At 33.6% G+C, this 20,143-nt stretch overlaps 1 pseudogene; it reads left to right on the top strand.

Annotated features, from left to right (window-relative positions):
• The window catches only part of LOC121984330, a 74,061-nt pseudogene that overhangs the window by 37,664 nt on the left and 16,254 nt on the right, over nt 1-20,143 (top strand).

Here is a 20,143-nt window from a genome sequence, read left to right as displayed (position 1 = left end):
AAGCATTTTAGTATTATAAATGATAATAATTGTAAGCCGCCATATGCTTAACAACCTGAACGTGCCTCGGTGGTTGACTTCCCATGCAACTGACGGTACAATTTTACCACATGTTGGAATTTGACTTCAAGGTGAGGAGGAGCTTTCTGATTGCTCAACTATCCTGGAATTGTTGTCTGCTTAGCACGATTAACAATTAAGTTCTTACAAAAAAACTCAATCAATTCCACTAAAAGATGTTTAGTCGTGTAGAATACATAATTCATTTAAGACATTTTATACCTATGAACAATCATATTTTCTACTTCATGTGTATTTCAGTTCTTTTCTATCTCCTGCATTTTAGAAGCTTGCTAAGAGCTGTGCCTTATCAAGGTTCTCTATTTAGGCTATTACTCCCTCTCCTTGTTAGACCAGGTTGGGAGATCGTGACAGACTCACCTTATCTGAGCTGCATAAGTAGGGAGAAGTCTACTGATGAGTTACATTTCGATATTGTACCATAGTTTTCATACAAGGTTTTTGGTGGTGATTGTAGACATATTATTTAATTTTGGATAGTTTCTCTAGTATGCCTTGTATGTAGAAGGTGATAAATTGTTGGTATCTAGCAGAGTAGACACCCATTGGGCCTTGTCTTCATAGTAAAAGATGATGAGATGGAGTTCAAATAGAATAATGGAATACATGGGCAAAAACATAACGTGCTTACTTGCTAAGTGCGAGGATAGAGTCCAAAATAGAATAAGGAAATAAATGGGCCAAAGGCTCCATTGAATTGACTTTATTTGTTGAGCATGGGGACAGAGTTCTAAGCGTGGCAAAATAAGCATATACCATTTATTATCAAAGCACTAGTAGGTGTAACTAAATATTAATACCCATCAAGCAAGCCATTTATATATTTTTTAATCATAATGCTTTAGCTCTTCAACTACACTTTAGCTCTTCAATATTCCATTTAATTAAATATAAATGTTCATATTAAGAGTACAATCATCCCCCAAAACATGGAGGAAGTAATTAATTCTGATTTGTTCAGATGAATTTGTTAACACATTTTTTATAATTATCTCTGAATGTTAATTAATTGTTCACTTGATTACTTTTGTTAATTTATTAATGCTTTAGGTATAATTAGTACTACACGTCTTATTTTACAATGACATGTAGAAATTAATTATCAATAAGAACTTTAAGAAGGTAAAACAATATAAGGTTAATTGAATGAATGTAAGAGCCAAGGTTCTAAAATTCGCTAGGCGCTAGTCGGGCGGCAGACCAGCGCCTAGCGCCTAGGCCGCCTAGGCGGGGACTAGGCGCCGCTAGGCGGATTCCTCGGTATCCCTTGTTTCATGTGGACTGTGGACAATGTCATATGCAACTCTAAATGTTGTCTTAAACAATTTCATAGCAATGAAGATCTAACTATGTATGCTGAAATAAATACATACTTTCCAATACCAAAAAATGAAAAACTATAAAAGAAAACTAATAGTTTTGTGCAAAGGAAATATACTAGGCTCAGTAAATATGAGTAAAAGAAACAGTTAAACAATAGAACATGCAGTAAGTTATCATAATCATATAGTAAACAGTAGAACATTGGAAAATAGTAACAATAGTTCAATTCAAGATACATTCGATGTAACTAGTAACCACTAGCAAAATATAATTGTTAAAAACATAAATCATATCTTAACAAAATGAGTTCAAATTACACTAATAATATCTTAGACTCATATTTATACCTTCTTCTTCCATAATTTTCAATAACTCGTTCTTCATCTGGACATGAACTCAATATCATTATTGTGATCCTCGTCTTCTTCTTGGATTCAAAATCATCTTACAAATTTTCTCACTCTAGAGTTTCTTGGGGTTGTAGATTTTCATCGCTCCGGCCATTTATCGATCAATTTCGCAGTGAGCCTGAACCTAGTTCAACTTCATCATCTTCCCACCATCCAATCAACTTAGTGCGTAGCATCTTTTGCAAGAAGGACATCAACATTTCTTTCTTTTCCTCTTTTTTGTTTGTTCAACAATCTAGCATTAAATTGGACAAATACTAGATTGTTCAACCTGTTGGCATCCAACCTATTTCTTTTCTTTGTGTGAATCTAAAAAAAAACAGAAAAAGTAAATACTATAGTTAGTACATGAATATAGAGTATAGACGTTAAGAATTATAACTAATTTAATTAAAGAGTAGGTTGAAAGTTTAAAACTTTCTCCTTCAAATGTACTCCAATTTCTTTCACACCCAGATGAACTTGTAGTTAATGAAAGTATCCTCAATGCCACCCTTAGCAAGTTAGGTATGAGCAGCGTATGTACTCCATGCACATGGATCAAATGTATTATCATTTTTTTCACATGCTTTTCTGTCAATGTTTTTCTTATATTTATATTTTGGAAATTCCTTGTTAATAATTGTATCTTGTAGATCTAACTCAAGTGACAAAGTTTCCATGCGATTCAAAAATCCCCATCATGACCTCCTCATAAAAAGCAATAGACTATCTTTGTAGTAAAAATAATGATTCAACAAAATGGTTGGTATCGATGATGATCAAGTCTATCCTTCATTTTGACTTAATAATGACTATGATAGGTGATAATTTGATTCCACGTTATTGAGCCACCTTGATATCTTCTTTAGCTCAAGAAGCTCCCGTATAAAACCCATTGATGAATTTCTATCTCCATCTACCAATCGAAGAACTCTTACCAAAGGGCAAATATTTTCAAACAGTGTCACACCATTCCAAAACTCAATCACTCGTAGAGTAGCCAATTTTCCTTTGTTTGTTTTGACCATTTACATTTCTCCCATATCACTGGAACGACCCTTAAACTAGTTTTTTAATCAAACTTTACGATGTGAGAAAATTTGATCTGAAGGTAACTCTGGCCTGGCTCTCTCTTTCTTCGTGAAACTTCTCATGATGATAAAGTCGATGGTGGCGTAGATGAAAATGGTAAAAGCCTTGGATTGCTCAATCACCTTTTATATCGTGGAAGTTTGCCAATACTTTCAAGCATGAGATTAATAGTGTGAGTTGCACATGAACTCCAAAAGATCCCGGTCGTTTTTCTCTCATCAATTTAGCTGCAGTTTACAATCTGAACAATATTCTGAGCTCCTACTTGCTCAACACACTTGTCAACATACTCAAAAATAAGTTCAGATATGTGCCTCCTCGACTCCTTAGACTCTAAAATGTAGTACCCTCCTTGCAATTAACACACAAATTTAAGATGCTGTTTCTTTTTCTATCACTCCATGCATTCGAGCATCCATTCTTTGCCCATTCTTCTTCATGTTTCTTCAGCAATTGTTTTGTTCTTTCAACATCGCCTTTCAATAGTGGCTCCTAAGTTGATATTGAGTTGGAGGCTTGAATCCTGATCCAAATCGACCCACCGCCTCCATTAGTTGCTTGAAGCTATCATTATCGACAGCATTGAATGAGATTCCATTTTCATAAACCCATCTCCCAACATATTGTTGAACTTGTTGAGTTCTCTCTTTGAAAAGAGCCTCATTTATATTTTTTGGCTAAGCACTTTACTTCCATGGAGCCTGCATTTTCTGGGGTCATCTATCGAGGGATTCTCCGTCTGCCCCACGGCCCTGGAGCTCTCTTTATCTGGGACTTCCATCTCGCTTCCATTAATTTTTATTCTTCTTCTTCCCTTCCTATAAACCCCATCCCGGACCATTTGCTCTTCATTTGGTCGCTTCTAGATCCATTCCTGGGCGCTTATCCGGTATTCATCGACCTCTACTTGCCGTATGCTCCCAATAATCAGGGATATCCAAACGCCAGAAGAACTCCCAGATTCGGATTGAGTGACAGATGTTGTCGAAGATGGATTGCTGGCCATTGATAACAGATAATCTGAAGGAAAAAAAAATTATATATAACAAGACATAATATGATAATAAAATTTAATTATACCATACAAATATACAATACAAAATAATGAAAATATGAAATATAACATTAAGTCATTAACAAGTCTGAGAATATTTTTTTATATATCTTAATCTAATTAATAAAATTTATTAGATATTTGTTTAAATAAATTTAATTTTAAATATATTTTTTATATTATTAAATCTGTTATATACTTATATATAAATTAATAATATTTATTAGAATTTTTAAAATTTTAATTTAATTTTCATATTTTTAAAACTGATTTATATAAATTAATAATAGTTATTAGAATTTTTAAAAGTTTAATATAATTTTAATAATTAATATTTATAAATCCGATTAATATACATTTATAATATATAAAATTTATAAATATGATTTATATAAATTAATAATACTTATTAAAAATTTTAATATGTATAAATCCGATTAATATAAATTTATAATATATAAAATTTATAATTTATAAATAATTAAATATGATTTATTAATTTATTAATATGTATTATATGTTTTTTAATTTTAAATATTTTTATATTTTTAAATCTGATAAAGTGATAAATGATAATATTTATTATAATTTTTTAAATCTGTTAATATATAAATTAATATTTAATATTATTTATTTAAAAAAATTAAATATATTATTTATATATTTAAATATGATTATATAAATTAATAATGGTTATTAGAATTTTATATATAATTTTATATATTTAAATTTGTTTTATATAAATTAATAATATTTATTATAAAAAAGATAAATTTTAAATATATTTAATTGGGATTTTAATTTTATTAGGTTTTATGAACTCAACCCTATTATTAAAATTATCCCTGTTAGGAGTTAGGAATTGTTTTAATTTATTAAATCTAAAAAATTTAAAAGAAAAAAAAAACGCTAAAAACGTGTCTACGTCGCGAGTCTCGCGACTCGCGCGACGGTGCGGACGCCATAGGCGGCTCGCGGGAGGGCTCCGGCGCTGCCGGAAGCTTCGCCGGACGAGTCTGAGGCGTCCGGCGATGCTTCTAGCGGCACCGGTAGCGTCGCGCGGAAAGCTTTTGGCACAGCCAGAAGCATCGCAACTCTACCGGCGTTGCTCGAAGCAACGCCGGACTTCGCCGGACGCGTCCGGCGAAGCTTCCGGCAGCGTCTGACACCTGCGATGCATCGGGTGTTGTCGCGACGCAGATTTGAGAAACAAAAAACGGGCGATGAAACAAAAATGAACGGAAACAAAAACCGCCTAGGGCTTCCGCCTCGCTAGTTTTCGGCGCGGCATCCTGCCGCACAGTGCCTAGGCGGCCGCCTAGGGCGCAATTTCGAACACTGGTAAGAGCTTATGGACCATTCATTGGAAGGAACCTTGATCTTTCACCATTTTGTCCTTATAGCTAGTAAATACCTACTTTTTATTCTTTTTTTAAGGACAACTTGAGAAAAAATTGTATAGATTTTAGTTAGGCCACACAAATTTTTTTTGGAATCAACAAGAGTACACCCACCTTTAAGTGAAGTTGCTGACACTTAAACTTCTTCCTCTTGAGATGCAACTATGTGGCTTAGGCAATTTTGTAGGGGTGATTGTTCAAAAAATTTTTGGTAGACCATAGATACGAGAGAAAGAAACTTGATTGTATATTCTATGAGAATACAACTTATTTATCAACATCAAAATAACCATCTTGCCTAAATACTAGATAAATATATGACTAAACAACTTTAAAAAACTTTAAACTAATTAGGGAATGTGGAAATAGTTTCGAGACTTGGCAACATGGAAAAAACATATTTTTCCAACACTCCCTTTGAGTTGGAGCATAAGTATCTATCATGCTTAGCTTGTTACATAAAAACAAATCTTAGAGAATGCCAACAACAAGACTTTAACCTACTAAGTGGGGTCAACTATATAGATCCTCCCTTGCCATTTGGTTTGATCTCCTATTATATTGTTACCTATATTTAAATAATTTTATTCTTTTTTATTGTTGCTAAGTCTTATTTGATCTCCCTTTTCCTCGATTAATGTGTATTTATCATGGTTTTACAACGCCTAATTGAAATATTTATTGGTCGCCTAGGTATATATTTATACCATTTTAAACATAAACTCTCATAATTTTTACTCGATAGGAGTAATCTCAACTTTTTCTTTATTGCTCTCATTTCTTATCTGTTCATTTTTACATATCTACACATTTATGTTAACATCCCTATCTCTATTATTATTTTCTTTTTCTCATATGCTCGATTCATAGCTTAACATTTAGCTTCATTAAAATAGCAATCTAATTGTCGTTTTGTAAAACTTTCTTTTAAGTTATAGAGGTACTTTACAATAACAAAGAACACCTACCGCCTTCCTCCATTTCAATCATTCTGTTTCTATATTATGTGAAACATTTATATTAATCCTCTATCCTTTTACAAAAATGATCTTAGATACTTAAAGCTGTAAGTTGTCGTCTTCTATCTTAACAATTGATTTGTTATGTCTATTACTATTAAATTTAAATTTTAAATATTTTGTCTTTACTTTACTAAACTTAAAACTTTTTGCTTCTAGTATTTTTTGCCAAATTCTAATTTAACATTTATCTCATTGCTTAAAACAATGTCATTTGCAAACAGTATGTACCATGGTAACATGCCTTGGATTCGTCCAATAAATTTATTCATAATTAGTGTGAAAAGATAAGAATTTAGAGTTGATTCTTATGTAATCCTATCTTAATAAGAAATATTTCATTTAATTTGCCTGAAGTCTTCACTTTTGTCATTATATTTTATATATATTCTTAATTGTTTTAATATACGCTATGCTATCACCTTTCTTTTGACCATTATTGGGAATAATGTCCCATTGACCACGCCACAATCCATTGAAATTGTTGCTTCTGCATGATAGGAAGCAATTTTTCTTAGGTAAACAATAAAAGGGCACCCAAATTAAGCAAATCATCAAAAGGGTTCTCTACTAGATATTTTATCTCGAGAATCCATTTCCGTGCTATTGTAGCAGCTACGACTAGTAACTATAATGTGTAGAAGCTATTGGGTAGTTGCTACAACGTGTAACACTTATTTAATATTATTGTAGTGTTGTAGAAGCTACTTAGCGACTTCTACACGTTGTAGCAACTATCTAATAGTTGCTACCACAATTTTCAAGTGATTTTAATCAATTTAAAATAATTTTAATGAAGTTTAAATAATTTTGGCTAAGTTGATAAAGAGTATTTTTATATAATAGTATTTAGAGTTTATGATGTAGGGTTCAAGGTTTTAGTGAAATAGTTAATTTTTCACGTTGTAACAGCTACCAAGTAGCTTCTACACTGTGGCTAAATTTTAAAATCTTGAATTTTAAATTTTAAATTCTAAATTCTAAATTTTGAACACTTTAATAGTTTATTTTTCACGTTATACTAGCTATCGTGTAGCTTCTACATGTTATGCCTAAATCCTAAATTTTAAAATCTTTAACTCTATTTTTAAACTTTGAATACTATTATATTAAAATATTCGAAACCAACTTGGTCAAAATTATTTAAGCTTCATCAAAATCACTTTAAATTAATGAAAATAATTTTAACTAGTTACTTAGTATCTTTTACAAGTTGTAGCAGTTATAAAGTAACTTTTACATATTGTAGCAGCTAGTTATAGCTACTACAATAACTCTAGAAATAAGGAACAACGTTGTTGCAACTACCGAGCAGGTTGCTACACGTAGGGTTGTAAATGAAGCAAACGCTCATGAACAAACTTGATGTTCGGCTTGGTAAGAGTTTTTTTTATGTTTGTTCAATATACATAAGATCAATTAAATGAACAAACTTGAATAACTCATTAAACTAAACGAACAAGCTTGAGCACATGTGTGTTTGGCTCGTTAAAGTTCGTGAACAATGTTCGTGAATAACGTTCGTCGTGATTCATGAACAACGTTCGTGAACATGTTCATCAATGAAACTCTTATTAACATAATAAATAAACAAAAAAACTTTCAAAATGAACAAATAGATTTGTATTATTAAACTCGATAACAAACCAAATAAGCTTAAAATATAAAAGTTTCAAATAATCAAACAAACTTGAATTGAGATCTCGATAACATCTAAACGAACTACGCTTAGGTCAAACTTGAACCAAGCTCAAGCTGATAAAAAAAAAACCAAGCTAAGTTTGAACAATCATTTCAACGACTTGGTTCATTTTAGGTTTGGCTCGGTTACCTTATCAAACAGCTCGGCTTTGCTCGTCTATAACAATAGCTACACGTTGTAGTAACTACCGAATAGCTGCCATACATTGTAGCAACTATCAATAGGGTGTTTTGGAGATAAAACATCTAATGGGGTGTTCTTTTGATTTATTTATTTATTTTTAAAAGGGGTGCCTTTTTGATGATTTGTATAATTTGGGGCACCCTTTTGAATTTTGCCAATTTTCTTCCCTGGATACATCCGATTGTCCTATTGACCCTTGTATTTATTGCCCAAGATCAAGGGAAATGTCACTACTCTAAGCTTCCCCAAATCCTTCCATTTGAAGCGATGCCGCCATTTGCCGGAAAAGGAGAGGAGTTTGATGCAGGGAAGGGATGGCTTGGGATGGAATAGCAAATCCTAGAGAAGAGGAAGGTAGGGGTTGGCCCAGTATGAGATGTACTTTTGATTTCTCTTTCTATCCACAACAAAGAAAATAGAGGCGTTCAATCTCTTCTTGTCCAATTATAAGAATAACTTAAGTGGAAAAAATCTCACTCATAAGCTTGCAACCCGACCTCTCCATTTGACTTTGAAATAAACTAGATCAAGGCTAAATTTGACCCATTTTTATCTGTAACACATCCCCCAATAAATCAATTCTAAACTACATGAAATTTATTAACACAAACTAAAATTCACCAAAAGCTTCTATAAATTGCAGAGTTAATTCTTACTATTTATAGTGTCCAACTATTTCACAAACAAATCACAAGTATTTAAATTTGAAAAAAATTTCAAGTATATTCATTGAAAATTTGCTTTCCAAATTTAATCACTTGCAACAAATAGATGAGGACAGGACATAAATCTCACATATTTTACTCCTAAGTGGCTTCAAAATCCGAATGATGTTACCACATGACTTTTACTAATTTCATTGTCTTGTTTTTTGGAGTTGGTGCTCTTTCCATTCAAAGTATGTATAGGCTGCTCAATATAAGAGACATCAAACTGAAATCGTACTGGCAAACTCTTCAAACATGCTTTGGACATGGCATATACTTTGGAGCATCAATAGATGAAATACATCATGCACGTCAACCGAAGGAGGCAATATGAGTCAATAGTTTGCTGAGCCAACATCCTCTAAAAACTACAGGAGCCAATTTCCCCAGTACAAACTCTTCAAACATGCTTTGGACATGGCACATACTTTGGATCTTCGATAGATGAAATACATCATGCACGTTAACCGAAGGAGGCAATATGAGTCAATAGTTCGCTGAGCCAACATCCTCTAAAAACTACAGGAGCCAATTTACCCTTGAGTCCAAACCACTTCACACCATTAGAAAAGAAAATATGAAGGAACACATGATTATCCTCCACAAACTCTAGCTCCGATGCCTACTACCGCAAACCTTTTGTTGTCTCTTTGAACCATCAACAACGTTTGCCCAAACACATACCAATTTTCCTTCTTTCTGTACTGGTTGCCGTCACCGACCACATCCCAAAGTACTAGGATCTGCAAGCTCTCTATATTATACTTCAGAAGGTGCCATCTGAATAATAGATGAATATAAGTCGTTTTTATAGGCAAACTCCATTAAGTACAAGTGATCTTTGCATCTGCTCCAAACTCTGCTCGAGATCCTCCAAGATCTGAACAGTCCTCTCACATTCACTTTTACTTTCACTGACCATCAGGTTGGGGGGGGGGGGGGGGGCAGTGCTAAACTTCAATTATGTCCCTAAAGCTCTTTTTGAAAAGATCAAAACTAGACTGAATTGAAACAGAATATGATTTGTTTTTGGTATAGTTGTATCTCAACCAAACTAGTTCCAAATTAACCCAGTCTTGAGTCAAAAGAAAACTAACTTAAACGGAAATTGTAAGCCTCAAAAGCAATGACAAAAGGATTCAATTGAACTGATTCTTCCTCAATTTAAAATAGAACTGCTACATAAATCAATTAGTTGCATAATAATTTCTATAATCAGGGGCATTTTAAATATTACATAGAGACTCGTGACATCCTTTTGTAGGCATTGAACAAGGAATGAAAGTGTTTTAAGAGTTTGAGTTTTCATGAGGAATATAATTATTGGTATCTCATCAGTATGATTTTGCATAACTTGAGCATCTGAAGTGTCCTTGTGTAGATTTTTGAAGTTAGTAGCAAAGATCTAAGAGCAACCAATATGTGTGGTCAGCTTTGTGTTGAATTATGAAGTTGGAAGTCCAATCATCTCAGAAGCATGAGAAAGATCGCTAATCTACAATCTCGCAGCATGAGAGAAAAAAATCATAGCATGAGAAAAAACATCGTAGCATGAGAAAAAAAATCATTAAAGATGCTCACCAGAGTAGAGCTGATTGCTTGTCAAAGAAGGGCAAGCAATTGGACATCAATCTTCTCTAACAGCTTTATTTGACTTAGAAATCTTAAGTCTTTGTTAAGTGTTCTAGTCAAAGTTGACCTACGAACCAGATTTTAGATGATACTTGCAGTCTCTCAGACTTAGGGGAGAGCTAGTTCCACATCTTAGGATGTTTTTGAAAGAGAAGCTTGAGGAAGAGACTCTGTTTCCACAAATTTTAGGAGTTGAAGAAGATATTGTAGGGACAACTAGCAAATCCATATCCAAAGAAAAATTGGCCAGTAAATGGATAAAGCTCATAGGGGCCGAGGAGAAGCTCACTTTGAATGAAGCAACTTCCAGTAAGGATGCAATGACAGTAGGGGATTAAGTGGCACAAGTTTGGCAATAGGAACAAATAGTGTGAATCTTTGGAACCGAGTGTGGTGATTTGTGACTCAAAAGAGAATGTGTTATGTGAGTTAGCAGATCTCCTCAGCGTAGAGTATGTGTTTGGGGATCTATAGGTGAGGACACAATGTGATAACAAGAAGAAGATGCCAGACGAGGAAATGTTGAGTGTGGAGTCACATCGATACAATAACATGTCCGCTTTGTTCTCGATTTGTGTCTAGAGGCAGCATGATAGATCAATGACGACGAAGATCATGCTTAGTCAACATGATGGAGATGATGATACTTGGACTTTAATATCATGAGAAATTATTAGGGTTGATTTACTCATCTACCTACGTGCATATGCTATCTTATTTCATTTTATAGTTACTTCCTTGCATTATTACAATATGACATCTAAGTCCTCAACAAATATTAAACTTGTTGTAGTCACACTGCCAATCAATGATAAGATCAGTAAGCTTACTCCTTTTATATTAGAGGTGTTGTAGATAGTGTGCCACTGCGTGCCCACCCTTTCCACCTCTCCAATGTCAAGAAGAGGCAATGCAGATACTTTATGCATTATATAATTCTTATCATAAGAGAGTGATATACACTTGGCTATGGTTTGTCTTGTAGGCTTTAATTGACTTTGCTTGCTCTATCCTTTGTATCTTCACTTATAGACTTTCTAAGCAAGTACCAAAATGAATAAATTGTTTGTGAACAAGGCTGATACTCACTCAGTTTATATTCATTTGAGATAATATATCTATATCTATATATATATTTATATATAACATGCTTGAACATTAGTGACTTCAACATTAGTGACTTCAACACATTAATGTTCATGAACAAAGCTCATGAATAGTTTATGAAAAACTAGAAAATACCTTTCTTCAAAATTTTGAAAGGTAGGAAGAGGGTATGTGATTGCATAGGTAGATTTTAAGAAGGTGTTTATCCCCTTGAATTAGAATTATCATTGAAACTCTTGAACCAACAAATACTCCAAGCATGGCAAGCAATTTTATAATGGATTCAATAATCACACTTTCTCTTTAGGTCCTTTGAAGTGGAGAAGCAACCCATGAATATATGATATCCAAGGGAATATCTTGATTTCAATCTCTATTTTCTACCCTTATCCTGGTTTGGTTGCCAAGATGTCCATTTCATTTATGGACATAGTTTCACATTGACTTGGAGATTCCTTTGAGATATTAAAGTTATTGACATAGCTTCTCAATAGAATTGTTGGATTTTGCATAAATAGATCAACCATGCCAATTGAAAATGAAGATATCTAGTCTATTTGTCTTTGCTGTCAATAGTCGGGAATAAGCATCCTGTACAAATGTGGATCCAAGTGCCTGGCATAGATATTTCTAAGACATTGTGCACCCGATCACTACAAATGTCAAGTGGCTAGTCTGAGTGTAGGTGGTCTAAGTGTAGGCTCTAACATAGGTATAGAAGGGATGACGAAGAGTCCAAGTGTGCTGTCCATTGCTCAACAAATTAGTTCCCTAACTGGTTGATTATAACTTGTATAAATGATAAACTTCATATGCTCTTTTAACTGAAGAATTTAATTTAAATTCCTCAAATTTGGACTTTGTACAACTAATCATATCTCACCTAAAGATTCATGACATACTCGGTCTATTGTGGAGAGAAAATTTTGGCATGCCACTTCTATGAGGTCATCATAAATTGATGTTTCACTTTAATTCTAACCATGTGCGCTTGTTTACTATATGAGAATATAATCAAGGATTTGTCAATGCATCATATTTTTTGATTTTGTGTTCCTCTATGCATAATCTCTTTATACTTGTCTTTGAATTGTTACAAAGAAAAACATTTTTATGTATAATCTTACTTTCTTTACATTATCATTTCCAGAGTAAGAAAATAGTTGAAAACAATTTTGACAAGCTTCCCTTTCATGGGCTTGGGAAAGATTATTCATCAACTTGGTGGAAGGCTCTTGCTGCTCAACTTATGACCCATGGTATTAGAATTTGTGTTCCAAATTTTCTTTTAAATATAGTACTTTGGCTCTCCACGTAATTGTTTCTTATTTGTTTGACATTTGTAAATTGTGGAGGTTATTTACTTATCATACAACAATCTTAACTCCCTACCAAAATAACTTCTGGATCCACACATTGCCTTCTTTGTTCTCCAGTGAGGGTCTCTTGTGCATATCTCTTAACTGAATTTTGCAGTGAGTCAAATTTTGATACACTTCTCTCCTCCCTCCAAGGTTTTCTCTCTTGCTCTGCTTTAGAGCAAAAAAACATAGCATCTTGGGAGAGGGGGATTCATCCATTCCTTCTGCTTCTTCTATATCTACTTCTATATTTTACCACTAAGTTCCTTTCTTCTTCTCCCTTTTGTTTCTTATGTCTATGTTTCTTCGTTTTCCTACTATTTGCAAAGTCCTCATCTTTCTTTCTATGCTTACTGCTACTGTCTTCAATCAATTGCTTACTGCTCTGTGCACCACTTTAAGGAGAAACCCTCTTGAAATATTTGCCGCTTAGAACTTTATCTCTTCCTCTGGTTCCAGCTTCATCCCAATACCTTGTCAAGTGTTTTCTTTTGCCCCTTCCATTTGTTCATCATGTGCTACCACATGTGCCATTGCAAGAAGAAGCTCAGTCAATAGATTTATCTCCTAGTCTCACATCATCTTTTCTCTTTTTATCATCTCTCCTTATTGGTGTACTGATTGAAGGTGATTTTTTTTTTTTGCCTACATGCCCTTCCATGTATTCTAAAATTTGGCTTATGTTTCCATTTTAATGACCATGTTTAGTTTATGGCTTTTATTTGTAAGAACTTTCTAGTTTATATAATTAGGTGAACGGAGATAGTATCTATGTTTGAGCATGAGGTGGTAGAGGTATCATAAATTATAAAGTTAATAGTGTTTTTAGTATTGTGTTTAATTGCAAATTGATATTTGAGTGTTGTTATCTGTCCTATATATCATGTAAGAGGTATGATAAAATACCAAATTGAGCCGAAACTCACATAAAAAATTCAGAAGAAATTAATAAAAATATGAGGATAACTATCTTTCTCATACATGGAATAAGAGATCTCATATAAAAAATTGATAAGGTAAAATTTTATTAACTTGATTAATTCATAAAGATGATTGTACTTTTATAGACTCAACCCTATTCAAACTAGGAAAGAAGTTCCATTAATTGGAAAGACAATGATCCCATTAAACTACTAACAATTATTAAATTTAATTACAATTCAAAATCAAAACATGAAATTCAGATCAATGTATTTTCCTTGTTTGAATTGTTCTCCATTGAGAAGAATTCAACTCAAGACAATTTGTCATCATCTTTTCTTTTCTTGGGTCGTATTCTTTTTTTTGGATAAGTAAAGTTTTATATATACTGCCGACAAAGCGTACAATAAGCGGGCTTTAGTTGTGGTTCATGATTGATAGTGTTAGATTAGAGTACACTCTTAAGACCGAAATATATAAATTTTCACACTTCTAAAAATCTACCTCATAAAAGAAAATACTATTTCTTGCTCTCCACACATAGTGGACCAAAGAGGACAAGGCAAGCTGTTGGGCCTTTGTCAACATTCGACTCCCACGATAATATCTCCCGAAGATTCTCAATGTCCTCCTGTAGGTAGACATCTCCTGCTGCATGTGTAACCAATCCCGAATTCTCTTCAATAACTCCATAATAAGGGGCACTCGAAGAATAGATACTCCTGCGACTTCGGTACCTGTCTATAGAAAAATAAATCGTTGATCCTCTATGTAATCTTGTCTCTTGTGGGAAGATGCCTCTGTACCAAAGTGTGACTACATGACTCGGCTGTAAGTAGGCCTTCCACACTGTTCGGATCCATGTCTTTTTAGGACTAGGTTGTCTAAAAAAGTCATATGCCTAAGCCACCCCGCCATTTTGAGCAAACGACTCTGCTAGGTTGTCCATCAACCTCTAGGGAGCCGACAACCAATAGTAGAAGATTCCGTATCTGCAGTAGGTGCTTGATCATTGGAGAATCTGACATACTTGGGTCGTATTCAAAGGTAGGGAATAATTGCTTTATAGATTTTGCACAATGGTTCTTGCTAACTATTTTGATTTGGATGCTTTTTGACTGTGTAAGAAATTGATGCACTTTGTTCTTGACTTCATTTCCTTCTCTTTTGGTAATTCTTCTAATAAATAAGAAAATATCTCAATTTATCATAGGACGAGGGTGATGTTCACACTTGCACTGCAAGTCATGTAGCACGAAAGGGGTAATAGTGAGGATGAATCCATATAAGCACAACTTGTGACAAAATCAATGTACATGAAAAGATTCAAATTTCTCTTAACAAATTAGTATATTGTCAAGGTTAAAATTGAACCCATGCTTAAATAATTTGACAAAATAAAAACAATTTAAATTTCCTTAAAGTCAGTAAAGAGATTAGATATAAATGTTTCTAAAGTAGATGATATGGACAATATGAATCATGAATGCAAGATCATGATTGACCACATCATTAGTTACATATTAATAATTTTTTCTTATTATAATTTCATTTTAAGTTTTAGTATGTATTTTCTTATGTGCATAATAGAGCTCTCAATTTGGTGAATATAAATAAACAAAAAACAACTTAGTAGTTTGATGATCCTTAAATTTACAACTATTAAAAGACAATAGCAACATGTTAATTGATTTACCAATTTTAAAATTAATGTCTTGTGTTCCTATTTCATTATGTTTGCTTTGCTTAATTTTCTTCTTTGGCTTCTTGGGTAACATGAACGAGCTATAATCTGTAAGCCTGTGTTTTGGTCTGTTTGTTGCTAATTATTCTCTTAAGGGGTTTACTAAGAACTATAGGTTCTTCTAAGGTTTGATCACTAAGGGCTTATCAAGGGTGTCATGACCTAAGGTTTCGTCACTAAGGTGCCATTAGAGGGTTTTTCTAGGGTGTAGCTATTAGGAGATTGTCTAAAACTCAACTTTTTTTTTATTAAAAGTTTATTTATTGTAAGTGAAGCAAAAGCTTTGGATGTTTTTGGTTTACTTAAGGATGATTGCTTCCATTTTCCAATTTTATTTATGTGGTTGATATTTGAAGTATGATGGCATATATTTACTTTTCATCAATTTTGGTTTCGTCTCGTGCCATTTTGTGATGGGATCTACTGCTATCATGTAATAATGGTTTGTCATTACTTTGCTATCACTAGCTACTCCAACAAGTTCATTGATGAAAAATCCTAATTTTTAAATTTATTTAGGTTCAATCGTGCATTAAAATTTCGATCTTTATGTCAAACAAGAGTGTCATGCTTAGGCCCATATCGATCTTTATTTCAAACAAATAGTTGAAAATTTCTCCAAACAAGATACTGTGATGGTGAGCAAGCCTAGATGCTATTTATGTGTACGAGGATTAATGTTTATTAAAGTTATTTGGACGGTTCATTTTAGTTTCCATGAATCTAAATTCATCATTTGTACGAGTATAGTGAATGAGGTTGGTGTCTCTCATTCTTAAAATCTACATCTCTCAAATATTAGAGCTTATATAGTAGTAGTTATAGTTATTTCTCATTATGCTGATCTAAGCATTTTAGTGATTAATTAAAGATTATAAAGGAAAGAAATTTGATAGTATAAACACAATGCATAAAATCATATAAATAATCAACAAATTAATATACAAGGGAATATGCCAATGCTGATGTTTTAAAAAAAATATTTATGTGAATGCTGAATAAACTGAATATGAAACTAAATTTTTTTTATTTTAATTTTTTTTATGAATGATGATATATTTAACTTTTATGTGAAGTTAATTAAATGTAGATAATTTAAATTTATCAACAAAATAAACAAAAATAATTTTTAAAGAAAGATTACAATTTCACTGTAATTATATGTATTTTCAATGTAAATATGCAATGATGATTGAATCTTGACCAATTTACATGAGAACTATTTTATTCTAAATCAACATGCAATTGTTGTTTGCACTTAAACTTGGCCAGATCTAAAATTGCATTAGATCTCTTTAAATGGTTAGGCCTCAACTTTAGGTGTCGTTCTTTTAAGTGTAGGACTAAATTGATATTTTGTAGATTTGGTGGTTTAATCTGCAATTTTAGATTAGAGCTGAGATGAAGGGCATAATGGAAGAATTGGGCGACGCATGGAACATCACAATGGAGATTATCCAATGTGATGTTTCGCATTGGTACACGACAAGGTAAGATGGTGGTAGTTAGATGGTTTTGGATGACAACATGGATTGACGATGTTGGCTTACCGAAGGTGGCTGCAGTACGAGTGGTAGGGATGAGGGGCATTTTGGGGGGGGGGGGGGGGGGTGGGGGGGGGGAGGGCATGATGTTGTGTGAAGACTCGAAGTTGCACAAGGAACAGGGGTGGAGTGGTTAGCATTGAGTTGTAGAGATGTGACAATAGTGGGTCGTAATGTTGTTTGTAGGCTCAAGTAAAGGAGTTGTTGACTAAGTGGTCAAGCATGAGATATGGTTTCTTGAGTGGCTTTGTCTAGGACTGTTTCAATAGAGGGATTTATGCTAGGGGTGGGAGGAGATCTCCTCTTGTTGAGAATAACAGTCAATGCTAGAGGCTCGCTTGTGCGCATGAGCAAGTGTGCGACTAACTTCTGGGTCAATGGTTTGACAAGCAAATTTGGCTGCTTCAAATGTCGATATCGATTGTTTGTGGGAGGATTTTCATAAGAAACCTTTAGGTGGAAGTAGTCACAAAACAATAGAAAAATGAGAAGGGTGTTCAGTAATGTCAACATAGGAAATGAGGAAGACAAATTTTAAATAATGCATCAAAAAAGAATGAAGGAGGAAGACTAAAATGTACTTCTTATTCATTGTAATTCAGATCTCAATACATAGTTAAATAGAAGAAAGAGTACAAGCTAATATTCTAAAATAAGGAAATAGAATAAGGAAATATTCTAATCCTAATAATTACCAATAATTGCCTCCCTAAATTTATTTCAATCAAATAAAATCATAACATATTTAATCTAATTAAATCATGCCTAATTTATTGACACTCCCCCTCAAGTTGGTGCAAAAATGTTCATCATGCACAACTTACTAACTTGTGTTTCAAAGAGTTGTCTTGAAAGACCCTTAGTCAAAACATCTACAACTTGTAGTGTGGTTGGAATAAATCGAGTGCAAATTGTTCCGTCTACCAGCTTCTCTTTTATAAAGCATTTATCAATTTCAATGTATTTCGTTCTATCATGCAGAACTGGATTATGAACAATAATGTTTGTTGCTTTGTTATCACAGTATAGCTTCATAGGAAGGTTTATTGGTTTCTTTAGTTCATCCAAAACTCTCTTTAGCCAAAAAATCTCACATGCTCCTTGAGCCATAACTCTAAACTCAGTCTCTGCATTGCTTCTTGCTACAACACTTTGCTTCTTACTTCTCAAAGTTACCACGTTACCCCCACACAAATGTGCAGTATCCTGAAGTTGACTTTCGATTAGTAACAGAACTTGCCCAGTCTGCATTTGTATATAATTCAATGTCTCTTTTCTCATCCTTTCTAAAGAAAAGTCCCTTTCTAGGTGTTCCTTTTAAATACCTTAGGATTCGGTACACTGCATCTAGATGTTCTTCGTATGGAGAATGCATGAATTGACTGATCATGCTCACTGCGAAAGTAATGTTTGGGCCAATATGAGACAGGTAAATTGTCTCCCAACAAGTCTTTGATATCTTATTGAGTCTACTAGAGTGCTATTTTTTATCTCTTAGCTTTGCGTTCACTTCAATTGGAGTATCTGCTATCATGCACCCACTGATCCCGATTTCCTTTAACAGATCGAGAATATACCTTTTCTCTGAGACACCATAATACCTTTCCTTGATCTTGCTATCACCATTCCAAGAAAGTACCTTAGCTAACCCAAGTCTTTAATCTCGAATTCCTTGGCTAGGTTTGCTTTCAATCTGCTCATCTCTTCTATATCATCTCTAGTCATAATTATGTCATCGACATACACGATCAACACAGAGATCTTATCTTTCTTAGATGTCTTTGTGAATTAAGTATGATCAGATTGTCCTTGGGTGTAGCCTTGACGTTTTACAAACTTTGTCAACCTTTCAAACCATGCTCTGGGCGATTGCTTTAGTCATAGTGAGATTTTTTTAATTTACACACTTTTGACCCAAACTGATCAAAAAATCCTGAGGGTGCCTCCATGTAGACCTCTTCTTCTAAATCACCGTTGCAGCAACTGATAATATGACTTGAACAGTGTTCAATTTAGCCATTGGAGAGTGTGTTTCAGAATAGTCTACGTCGTAAGTTTGTGTAAAGCCTTTAACAACCAAATGAGCCTTATATCATTCTAGGGAACCGACTGAGAATATTATTTGGAATACTCACACTGTTGAGTTGTGAAACAAAAGCACAATAGGAAGAAGACAAATATTTGTAAGATACAAAATTCAAAAGTGGGTGTTGTGTGCATGACTGAACTCCTTTCCTTAGGGCAATAAGAAGATCAACTTGAGAAATTTAACTCAGACATACCTTGGGTTCTATTGTTAGGGATCTTTGAGTAATCATTGATAGTCTCATGATTTTGCCTCTAATCAGATTCTTGGCTTTGTAGATGGACAATCTCTTCTTTTTTTTTCAGCCTGACCTTCTCTTCTGTAAACAAGTTACTCTTTTCTGTCATGTCATTGTTTTGAAATGGCATAGGTTTAGGTTCGTCCTCGAAATAACAGGTTGAGTTTGACTCATTAAACATTCATCTTCCCTGTTATGCTCCCCTTGAAGATGAGAATCATTGTAAGATTGCCCCTCAAAAAATGTGACATCCATGGGTACCAATTTTTTTTTTTTTGAAATTGCATCAAAACATTTGTATCCTCTTTGATTTGTAGGGTACCCAACAAAGATGCATTTATAAAATTTTGGATCAAGTTTAGAACTTCTTGCGTCATGATTGTGAACGAAGACAATGCTACCAAAAACTTTTAGGGAAATATCTGTGAAGAGCCGAGAGTTAGGGAAACAATTTGAAAGGTTTTTATCGAAGTTTGAAAATTCAGTATCCTTGTTGGTAATTTATTTGTTAAATAAGTAGCTGTTAGAATCACATCACCCCAAATATACTTTGGAAC

The sequence above is a fragment of the Zingiber officinale genome, chromosome 5B, assembly GCF_018446385.1.
Source record: "Zingiber officinale cultivar Zhangliang chromosome 5B, Zo_v1.1, whole genome shotgun sequence".
In the NCBI taxonomy this organism is placed as follows: Eukaryota; Viridiplantae; Streptophyta; class Magnoliopsida; order Zingiberales; family Zingiberaceae; genus Zingiber; species Zingiber officinale.
This window is presented reverse-complemented; position numbering and strand designations above follow the sequence as displayed.